General features: G+C 34.7%; 1 protein-coding gene across 1 annotated transcript in view; it reads right to left on the bottom strand.

Moving 5' to 3' along the window:
* The window catches only part of LOC125275896 (H-2 class I histocompatibility antigen, alpha chain-like), a 251,257-nt gene that overhangs the window by 100,655 nt on the left and 138,976 nt on the right, over positions 1–11,626 (bottom strand). The window lies entirely within an intron of this gene.

Here is an 11,626-nt window from a genome sequence, read left to right as displayed (position 1 = left end):
ATTCGGATCCTGATGTCGCTGATGGTCAGATCTCCTGTCTGCTGGTCCAGCTGCAGTTTGTCTCTGAACCGCTCATCATCAGCATACGAAATGTTACCAGCCTTTTTGTGGATTTGAGCGATGACCATGTCTTGTGGTCCAAACTTCCAGAGTACTTCATCATCTCTCAGGATTTCAGTTGCACCAGTTTTCAGCGTGACAGAATTTCCTTCCGTCACTGACACCGTTTTCTTTTCTGTCTCAACACCAAGGTATAAAATGTTTTTACAGATGTTTCATTGTTCAGGCAGTCAACAAAAAATTAACAAAATTGTGAATGAACAAACTACTGTAAATAAAATCACAAAAAAAAAGCCAAAATTTGTTAGCGAGCTGCCTACATAAGTAGCATTTTAAAGTGCATTCTTAACGAAAGGGCTGTTCTAAAAAGAAAGATGTTCTTTTTGCTGTTGGTTTTATTTACAATTTATTTTAAAAGTAACTTTTAAACATTTATAGGATTCTAGAACTTTATTGTATCTTAAGTAAGAACAAAAATTTCAGACTGCTTTTCAGCTACAGTAAATTCCTGTTAAAGACCTACTGCATGATTCTTTAAAGCTACATAGTTGCTGAATAAATGAAAACATAATTATGCAAATGAAATTAACTTTTAGGAGCCTATGTCAATGATGGCCTATTTAACGATTTATGTACACGCCGCAAGTGCACTTAGGGCGTGTCCGAATCCACTTTTGCTAGTTTAAAGATGGGAAAAACGGTCAGAGTGTAAGGCACATGGTCCAAAAGGGTTGTCCCTATTCTCTTAATGAGTCATGGGTGTGTTTTGGGCGTAAAATGCAATAAACCAATCAGAGTCTAATCTCTCATTCCCTTTAAAAGCCAGTTGCGCTCACGACATGGTGGATTCGCTATTTACCTGGTGGAATTTGCAAGTGGACAAACTGAACACTTCTCTAGTGAGGAAACGGACCACCTATGGGACAAACCGGATTCCACCAAAGCATTTTTATCTTTATCTAAAATCCTGGAATGTTTTCATCAAAAACCTTAATTTCTTTTCGACTGAAGAAAGAAAGACATGAACATCTTGGATGACATGGGGGTGAGTAAATTATCAGGAAAATTTAATTTGAAAGTGAACTAATCCTTTAAGTCAGGACTTAAGAACTTACACTTTACTAAAAGTTGCTTTTACCTTCTTTATAAAAGTCTCCTACTCTTAGAAAAATCCTACTCTTTACTAAGAATTTTTTGACACTTAAGTCAAAACTTAAGACTAGGTCTCAGTTGGTTGTTTTCAGTTGCCTCAAAATAGTAACGCACCAACAATGTGCCTGAACACCCCTCGTTTTCAGACCATGGGTGCACAAATGGGTGCAAATTGCTATTATACAATTGCTATTAAACAACGTGGTGCAGGACATGAAAATGATAACTGCGTTGGGCTGAAACTAGCAAAAAAAAAAACTCGCACACCTGCCGTTGAATTGCACCAAGTGAATGATAGGGCCTTTATACTCTTATATAGGTCTATTCCTTTCACTATATTGGCTGTAGATAACACTTACCTTTCCGTTTAGAGTATCTGAACTTGTAGTAAATCAAACCCAGAGCTGCAGCCACAGCCACAGGCAGCAGGGCACAAACACAAATCAGCACAATATAACCAGCGGACAGACCCGGATCTGGAATGGCTGAAGACACATTGAAGCAAGTAAATTGCATATGTGATTTAATTTTGAGGGAAATACTCATTTAGTATGTTTTAACGTGCACTACTTACCAACAAAAACATTGTATCTCCTGTAGAGAGTCTCTTTACTGTTTGAGATCTGTAGTTGATAAACACCAGCGTCTGCAGGTTTGAGGTCTCTGATGGTCAGAGATCCCGTGTGATGTTCCAGTCGTAGTCTCTCTCTGTATCTCTTATCAGGACTGTACTTAATTTCATGAATCTTTATGTTCATTTCAGCTACAAGAGTGTCTGGAATCGCAGGTCCAAATGTCCACTGTATTAAATCATGTTTCTGTGAATCAGAAACACCAGTTTGTAGAGTAACAGAATCTCCTTCTTTCTTGTTTTCTAACCCTGCAAAGATCACATCTGGAAAACAAACAGGAACAGTTATGTGATGTATAGAGAATTTTCAAAAGTGAAATAACCCTGCTCCTGGAGGCCCACTGCCCTGCAAAGTTTCTAGCCAACCTTCTTCTTCTTCTTGTTGTTTAATGGCGATTAACTCCAAAGGAGCATTATCGCCACCTACTGTGTTGGATGGCAAATTAACCTTGGGTGATAAGTCTGAAGTTTAAAACTATTTCCTCTTCCTCCTTTCACAAATAGACCATTAACTATGTTTCCTTGTTGAACCCTACTCTATCATCCCACATTCATCATCATTATTTATCATATCTGCAATAGAGGTTTCATTGAGCTTCATCCGGCGCTGCGTGTTCAGCTCCTCCGTCCACACTCAGCCCCCATGGCAGGTTCAACATTTCAAGTATATCATATTCTAAATCCCAAACCTGAATCATATATAAACGTAATTAGTGCTCTATATATCTGTCTATCCATTAAACCTTTTCCTAAAATATCCTCATTCTTCATTCTATCCTCTCCATTCTTCAGATGACTGAACAATACATCCCGGAAAATATTATACTTTCTACAAATAAATAATACATGACATACATTTTCAGATACTCCACACACATCACATAATCCATTTTCATGTAACCCCATTATTGCCAGTGTTGAGTTTAACCCTGTATGTCCCAATAGACAGCAATACTTCTTCTTTCCTATTTCTTCCCTGACAATGTATCCTCCCTACTGTCTGTGTGATACTATAACACCATCTCCCTGTGCTACTACTGTCCCATCTCATTTGCCACTTATTCATTAACTTTCTCTTTAAAATCGACTTTGCCTCCTTTTTCCCCATAGGTACTTTAACATCCACCTCCCTCTTGTCTAGTGCTTTTTTTGCTAGTTTATCTGCAACTTCATTACCAGTTACCCCAATGTGTGCTGGTACCCAACAGAAATACACCACTATTCCAGCCTCTTTCAGTCTGTATAATGATAAATATACTTCCATTAATAAATCATCTCTGTCTGATCTTGCATGTACTATACTAATTAAAGCTGAAAAAGAATCTGAACATATTACCACTTTATTTGGTCTGACTTGTTCAACCCACTGTAGTCCAATTATTATAGCTGTTAACTCTGCAGTGTACACAGACATCTCATCAGTCAACCTCAAACTAATCTGTTTTTTAAATTGTGGAATATATACACCTAATCCAACCTTCTGACTGATAGGTTCCTTAGAACCATCTGTAAATATTTGTAATACTGAATAAAATGTGTTATTTAAAAAAGGATTAACTTCATTTCCAATGTACTCTTCTTTGGGCTTGTCTAGTAAACTCAAATCTACAAGCGGTTCAGGGACTTTCCATGGTGGAGTATCAGCAAGTGGTATACTGGGACAGAAGATCTTATTGTCCATGCAATATTCTTTAGCCCATACTCTGCTCTTCCATCCAAAACTGTGTCCTCCATCATATGAGTATTCCCAGCATTCCTCCAATACTTTGCGGGTTCTATCCAACCTGCTTCAGCTTGTGATTTTCAAGCAGTCCTGAAGAGCTTGATTAGCTGGTTCAGGTGTGTTTGATTAGGGTTGGAGCGAAACTCTGCAGGACAATGGGCCTCCAGGAGCAGGGTTAAAGACCTCTGACCTATATAATCATTAGATATCTGAGCTACTAACCATGGACAGTAACACTGAATATTTTGACTAAGGTCTCAGTGCTGATGATCTTTAGATGATAATCTCCAGAGTGTCTGGTTCTGATGTCACTGATGGTCAAAGATCCAGTCTGATTGTCCAACTGCAGTCTGTCTTCGAATCTCCCATCATCAACGTCGTATAATGAGACTGTCTGAGTTGTGCCCTCGATTTTAGCGATAATGGAGTCTTGAGATTCATACATCCACATCAACAGAAATATTCTCTGTATTTCGGTGACATTAGATGGTAGAATGACAGAATCTCCCTCCTTCACTGACACCTTTTTTCCCTCCCCAAATACACCTGAGAAAAAAACAAACAGTATAGCGGAAAGTTTTCAATATCAAACCGTACACTCTTAAAAATAAAGGTTCGAAAAGGGAGGTTTTCTCAGCAATGCCATATAGAACAACCATTACAGGTTCCTGAAAGAACCTTTCAGTGAACACTTCTTAAAAGAACCACGTTATCCATATTGCAAATTAACACTTTTGATAATCTAAAGTATCTTTTGTGCAATGGCACAGGTGAAAAAAGTACATTTCAATAATGTACTTAAAGTGTTCTTTTTTCGTGCACTAATTTTGTACTTAATATACTAAAAATTCTTCTTTTGTACTTCTAAAGATCATCTTAAGAACATCTAAGTGTACTCAACTGTGCTATTTTAAGAAACCATGAAATATGAACTAAAATATGCTTTTAGTATACTATCTCTGTATTTAAAAAATGTATTTAGATACCACTTATAGTACATTTGAACCCATAGTGTACTACAAGTGGTAATTAAATACATTTTTTTTAAATACAGAGATAGTATATTAAAAGCACATTTTAGTTCATATTTCATGCTGTCTCAAAATAGCACAGTTGAGTACACTTAGATGTTCTTAAGATAATCTTAAGAAGTACTAAAGAAGAAATTTTAGTATATAAAGTACAAAAGTAGTGCGCAAAAATAGAGCGCTTTAAGTACATTATAGAAATGTACTTTTTTTTCCACCTGGGTGAATCGTTCTGTGGAAATTGTATTATTATTATAAGTATAATTATAATCTTATCTTAATAACACAGCAAAATATTACTACACTGTTAATTTTGTGTGAGAAATTGGAGTATATTCCAGGTTAATAATAGGATTACATTCACAGTAATTTAACAGTAGGACTTCTCTTGTATCTAACGGCACTCTCAGAAATTTATTGTAAAATCTACAGTACTTACTGGCAATTTCAGTCAAGTTTTTACAGTTGTACTGTAAAAAAAAAAAGCTAGTGTTTACTGCGAGTTTACAGTATTGGAAAACAAAAATTACTGTAAACAAATAATATTCTACAGTGCATATGTACTATGAAGGTACCCAGCATGCAGTGCGGCATGAATAGATTATGCTGCAGGGTTTTTATATTATATACATATATTCTGTAAAAACTTGACTGAAATTGGCAGTAAGTACTGGTTTTATCTGTGCTGCTGAACATATTTTTTGGTTCACTTTTACCAGTTTGTGTTGTTGGTTTATTTTGTAATCTTCAGAGTTTATCTTTTTTTATTATTATTATTTGTTGAGTGTCACCATTGTTGTGTTTTGCAGTATTGATGTCTGTGCATCATTAGGTGATGCTTATAAAAAAGTTTTTTGTTTCAAGATGTCACATATTTCAAAGATAAATCTCATTAGTTGCTTCACTATTGTGCAAAATCAATCTACAAACAGATATGAATTTGAAATAAGATACTGGTAAATCTTCATGCTAAAATAACACTAAAACAAAATCATCAAATTATGATAAGAATATTTTAACTGACTTGAAATCAGACAATTGGCTCATTTTATATTTAGCTTGCAATTGTCATATTTTCATTTGTCACATTTCTGACTTGGCTAGAACAGAAATTTAAATATGAATATACAAGGTCTAAGATCCCAAGCTAATGGAACACTAATCACCATTACGGTGACGTCAAAACAATTACAGTGGTAAAGAATATAATTTCTTACAGTGTCATGGTTAAAGACAACTTTAATAATGTGAATTCACAGTAAAACAAGAGCAGTAAATGACTGTGATGTCAGCATCATTTTGCTATTGATTAACAGTAACTTGTAAGAAAATGACCCAGCATTAATTCCAAATTGAATTTATGACTACTGTAATTTATTGTAAAATAATAGCCTACTCTTTACTCCTGTAAATTCCTGTCGATTTTTACAGTGTACAGAATACACTGAATACAATAGGCCTATCATCATAAAATGAAACTAGATCTTGTCATTTGAGGAATTTGTCCATGCTTGATTGCGCAATATTTGCACAAAAACAGAAGTAGTGTGAACAGTAGCTAGTGTATAGGCTATGAATGAATGAATGAATGCACATTCAGTCAAGAAATGTATACATTTAAGATGAGTTCATCATATGTCATTACAGTTTGTGTGGAAATCAAGCCCACGTTAATGTAACCTACAACCCCGCCCCCAGATTACTGTAGAATAGAACAACAACAACAACAACAACAACACTGATTTAGCGTTTCTTATATTCTTTGTAAATGATTTTTCCTTCAATGAAAACTTTCCGATTCATCAACATTACAGCGATGGTGAAATTCATTTGTTTCTGAATCTGTTGTAACCTGCGACGTTTTAAGAACATATTAGCTTAATGTGAAACTGAAAGAATGACGACCCTTACGAAAAACTAGTATACTTCAAGTTCATTTGATCAAGTATACTAAAGTAATGTTCAAGTATATTTTTTAAGTATACTTTATGTAGTAAGTATAATATCAATGTACTAGTAGTAAACTTGTAAGTGTACGATTTTAATACCGCTTGGGACTAAATTGGCCCAATTGAAGTATACGTTTAAGTGTACTATAAGTGTAACAGTAGTAAACTTTAACTAGTTCACAGCTACTTTTCTCATTTGTACTGCATCTGTACTAAAAGTGAACTTATACTAGTATACTAGTAGTTTACTATTTTAATACTAGTAGTAGCTACATTTTTAGTATACGAAAATACACTTTGAAATATACTCTCAGTAAACTGCTAGTTTAGTGCAAGTATACTTTTAAGTTTTCTTTAAGTGAACATGACATCACACTTATAGTTTACTTTTTATATATTATTTTTGCACTTTAAGCATACTTCTATGTTCCTACACAGCAAAAACTGCAGTGTTAAATTAACTCTCCTGGGAGCACATGTGAGACCATACTCAAGAGTGTTAAAGTGTTAAAATACGAGTGTTAAATGAACACTGAAGCGGTGTTAAAGTTATTGAGTTAATTAAGTGATTAATTGAGTGATGATTGACCATTATTGAAGACACCTGATGATAACAAGCAGAATCACCAAAGGAGAAAATCACAATTTTTAAGCCACCATCGTGGAGATGAGTGTTTGTTTTAGTTGGGCTCTTGACCCTTGCCTTTTTAAAATAAAATTTTGTTTGGGCTGTTTTAACTGAGTTATAACATCCAGACAAACAAATGGAAAAAATGTTCAGGTGGTGTTGGTTATGTTTTCACATAATCATTGTTTGATCTGAATCACTGAACTCATTTAGAGCCCAATCTCTGAGTTAGAGTTACATTATTGATTACAGCAGCACTGTGATTCTACAGCACAAGATCCGCTTTATCAATATAATCTGAAGGATTTCACAAACAGTTGTTCTGATCAAAAAAGAAATATATATATTTCTCTTAGGCACACACAGACATCAAGAATCAGTCTGTGAATCTCAACAGTGGTGAGAATAATAAACCATGTTGCAGTGCATTCTGGGTGCCACCAATCAAAATTCTCCAACACCAATCTCCCATCATGCATTGCTGCATGAATAAATTATGAGCTGAAATGTCTTAGTAATTTTCTTTATTCTCATATTTTATTTTGTTCCGTTTATGCGACTTTTTAGTAGCTTGTTTTCTAATATTCAGAGTTGATCTGTTGATCAGAATATGTTGCTTGTCACCGTCGTTGAGATTCACAGGCTGATTCTTGATGTCTGTGTGTGCCTAAAAGAAAGACTTTTTTTTTTTTGCTCAGAACAACTGTTTGTGAAATCCTTCAGATTATATTGATAAAGCTGATCTTGTGCTGTAGAATCACAGTGCTGCTGTAATCAATAATGTAAATCTAACTCAGAGATTGGGCTCTAAATGAGTTCAGTGATTCTGATCAAATAATGATTATGTAAAAACATAACCAACACCACCTGACCATTTTTTCCACTTGTTTGTCTGGATGTTATAACTCAGTTAAAACTGCCCAAACAAAATTTTATTTTAAAATGTCAAGGGTCAAGAGCCCAACTAAAGCAAACCCTCATCTCCACGATGGTGGCTTAAAAATTGTGATTTTCTCCTTTGGTGATTCTGCTTGTTATCATCAGGTGTCTTCAATAATGGTCAATCATCACTCAATTAATCACTTAATTATCTCATTAACTTTAACACTTTTCAGTGTTCATTTAACACTCTTATTTTAACACTTTAACACTCTTGAGTATGGTCACACATGTGCTCCCTGGAGAGTTAATTTAACACTGCAGTTTTAGGTATTATTTTTTATACTTGAAATACCTTGAACTGTACTTTAACTCTTTCCATTTTAAAAACATTTTATTGTAGCTTCGTGAATCCTTTTTATCAACACTTAAATATAAGTAAGTTTAATTTTTTTAAATTTTTTTTATTTAAAGTAGATCGAGTCCATAAACAAGTCCACGTATAGGCCAAATATACTTAGACTTTTGTCAAGTATACTTTAGTGCAATTTTGAGTATATCTCAGAAGTACATAAAGTATATTTCTGAGAAGTATATAAAGAGTAGACTGAAAGTATACTTTCTTATTTTTAGTTTAAAAGAAGTATACTAATTGCACACTTGAATAAACTTCTTTTTCGTAAGGGGAACCATTACCGTCCAAAAATGATGTTAAAGAAAAGAGCAATAGCAGTTTCTTCATATTGTCGTAGAATCCAAAATCATAACTATGACTCGAGTTGATGAGGTGATCGATCCGGGGAGTTTCTGTCGTGTCTCTGTGGTGTAGCCTAATAACCGCAAACACAGAACGAGAGACAGTAACGTCAGTGGGTGGCTTCTTAAAGTGCTGACTGTTGAGGAATTTGGAGCAGATGGACTGGTTATAACATAACAAAACAACAAATGTTCGCTCATGAATATCATTTAGGTTATGCATAAATGTTCTTAAAAGATTAAAAGATCATATTTCAATATTTGCTAATTTTAGAGTCAAAACAGAAACAGAAACAATTACAATATCCAAAAATCCTAAAAAAAAATATCCTAAAATATGAGCTGAACTGCTGGTGGTATCCAATCTCTATAAAAATTTTTGAGATTGGATACTGCAATTTAGTTGTGTTCTTGCTTGTAGTATCAGTCATTGCACTCATGAGGGCAGAGCAAATCCTGATCACAGATCAGATCTATCTTCCATTTAACTCATATGTGCTTCTGAGTTCTGAGGAATAGATTTTAGAGACCGAAAGTTTTCCTTTCAGCATTCAACATAAAATCAACATAAGACTATTAGACATAGCTTGTATTCAGTTAACCCTTGTGCTTCCTTATATGGACATTAGTGTCTTTTTCAGTTTTTTTTTGTTTGTTTGGTTTTTTTTTTTAACATTTTGCCTATTAATGGCAGCTGCATAAATTTTGGTATTTTTATTGCAATCTTACTATTTCACCCCAATTTCCTTTAATAATTCTATTTTTTTACTAGGTGCACAAAATAGTTACACTCAGAACCCTAAGGACAAAAATGTCCCCATTGAAACCTGGAATTTAAAACTGGAATTTCTAATTCCATGGTCATTTAACTAATGATGCAATCTTTGTTAATATGCTTTCATCCTGTTGGCAAAGCTTCAATATTAAAAAAAAAATCACCACTTTTTTTTTTACCAAATGGTGTCATTTTCTCAGGTTTGGACTACAAAGCAAATACTTTCTTTATTCCTGTTTTCTGCTTCTGCATATTATAGAGCCAATTAGATAAATAATGCAGCAATAATTGTGTGGGTGTGGTTTATATGTGTGTACTAAAAAATGCGTTTGTGTGTTTAATATCTGAGAGAGAAAAACTCTACTGTACTGCAAATCCATCCACTGTATCAGCAGAGCTTGCATCTAATGGGAAAAATGTGCTACTGCGCCCAAACAAAATCTTACTAAAAAGCTCTTTTTTTTTTGAGATATCAACATCGAATTTAGACTACAACTTATTTAGATTTATGGCTTTGATTTTCTAGCAGTTTTAGAGTTCAACATGTTTCATAAAATATATATTTTATATACAATTATTTTCATAAACTTAAATCTCTATACATTTACATTTATTCATTTAGCAGATGCTTTTATCCAAAGCAACTTACAAGTGAGGAATACAATAAGCGAGTCATCGTGAAGAGGCAAATAGACACAAGAAGTGCTCACATTGCTTAGAGTAGCATAAGCTAGAAAAGGGAGGGATTAAAGGAAGAGAAAACATAATTTAAAAAATATATATTTTAAGATTAAGTGCTTTCGAAAGAGAAGAATTTTCAGCTGTCTCTTGAATATTGCCAAGGATTCTGCATTCCGGATGGAGGCGAGGAGGTCATTTAGGCTAATCGATGATGTAGCTGGACTGTGAAATCGTGCTGTAGAGTCGGATTGGCAGGGAACTGAGGGAAGACAAAAAGCTCAGTCTTTGCCAGGTTGAGCTGAAGGTGATGTCCCTTCATCTATGCCGAGATGTTCGCCAGACAGCTTGAGATTCTGATTGGTTGACGTCCAGCTGGTTATTCTGTGAGAGGAAAGACGATACCTGATTGAACACAACCCGTTCAAGTGTTTTTGCTATGAATGGTATGAGAGAGACAGTTCTAACTGTCTACAAGTGATGTGTTTAATGTGGGTTTTTTTAAGCAGTGGGGTTACCCGAGCCTGCTTGAATGTGTTAGGGAAAATGCCAGTGTGGAGAGATGTGTTGATAATGTGTGTGAGTGCTGGTAAAAGTGTAGAAGAAATGGTTTGTAGAAGGTGTGAGAGGATGGGATCTAGAGGGTAGGTGGTAGGACGACTGGAGAGGAGGTGTTTGGATATTTTTGCCTCAGTGAGGGGAAAGAAGGAAGAGAGAAGATTTGTGGCTGTGGATGGTGAAAGTTCCTCTGTGTGTGGAGCTGAGAACTAGCTGCTGATGGTCTATAAATTTCTTCTTATTTCACTTTTTATACTTTTACATCAACAATAATCTGCCAAGGGTCTTCTTTCAAATGAGACCCAACTTAAGTCTCTGCTCCCAAGCTTCAAATTTTTGACAGTTTTTGAACAAGGACATTTTTGTCCTCTTTGGACCTATGTGTAACTTTTTTTAATTGACGCACAAGGGTTAATATATTTTAATAAAGATGAACAAACAGAAAGGACTTCAGTAAGTCAGGTCAGATTTTGGTCATATGTGTTGTTATGGAATTATTTGTTTGACTAAAAGGTTGAAAGGTATGCAGTTTAAATTCAATAGCTAGTTCTACACTTGATGTACACTTAATATATCAAACAAACCATTTATGAAAATAATATGTAAGCCCATTTAAAAGAGACATTTAACAACAAAATGGGCTATTTTTTTAATAAGATGATTTATATTGAAAAATACACATTAGAGTAGTGACTGTACAGTTCCTCTATGTCTTCACCGCTAAACAAGGAACTGCATCTCATTTCATCAATAAACAGTTTCAGAGATCATTTCAAATAAGTCTTTGCCGCTTTAGACTTGTGGAGGGT

This window comes from Megalobrama amblycephala, linkage group LG9, assembly GCF_018812025.1.
Source record: "Megalobrama amblycephala isolate DHTTF-2021 linkage group LG9, ASM1881202v1, whole genome shotgun sequence".
Lineage (NCBI taxonomy): Eukaryota > Metazoa > Chordata > Actinopteri > Cypriniformes > Xenocyprididae > Megalobrama > Megalobrama amblycephala.
Note: the sequence above shows the minus strand (reverse complement) of the source record. Positions and strands in the feature narration are given on the sequence as shown.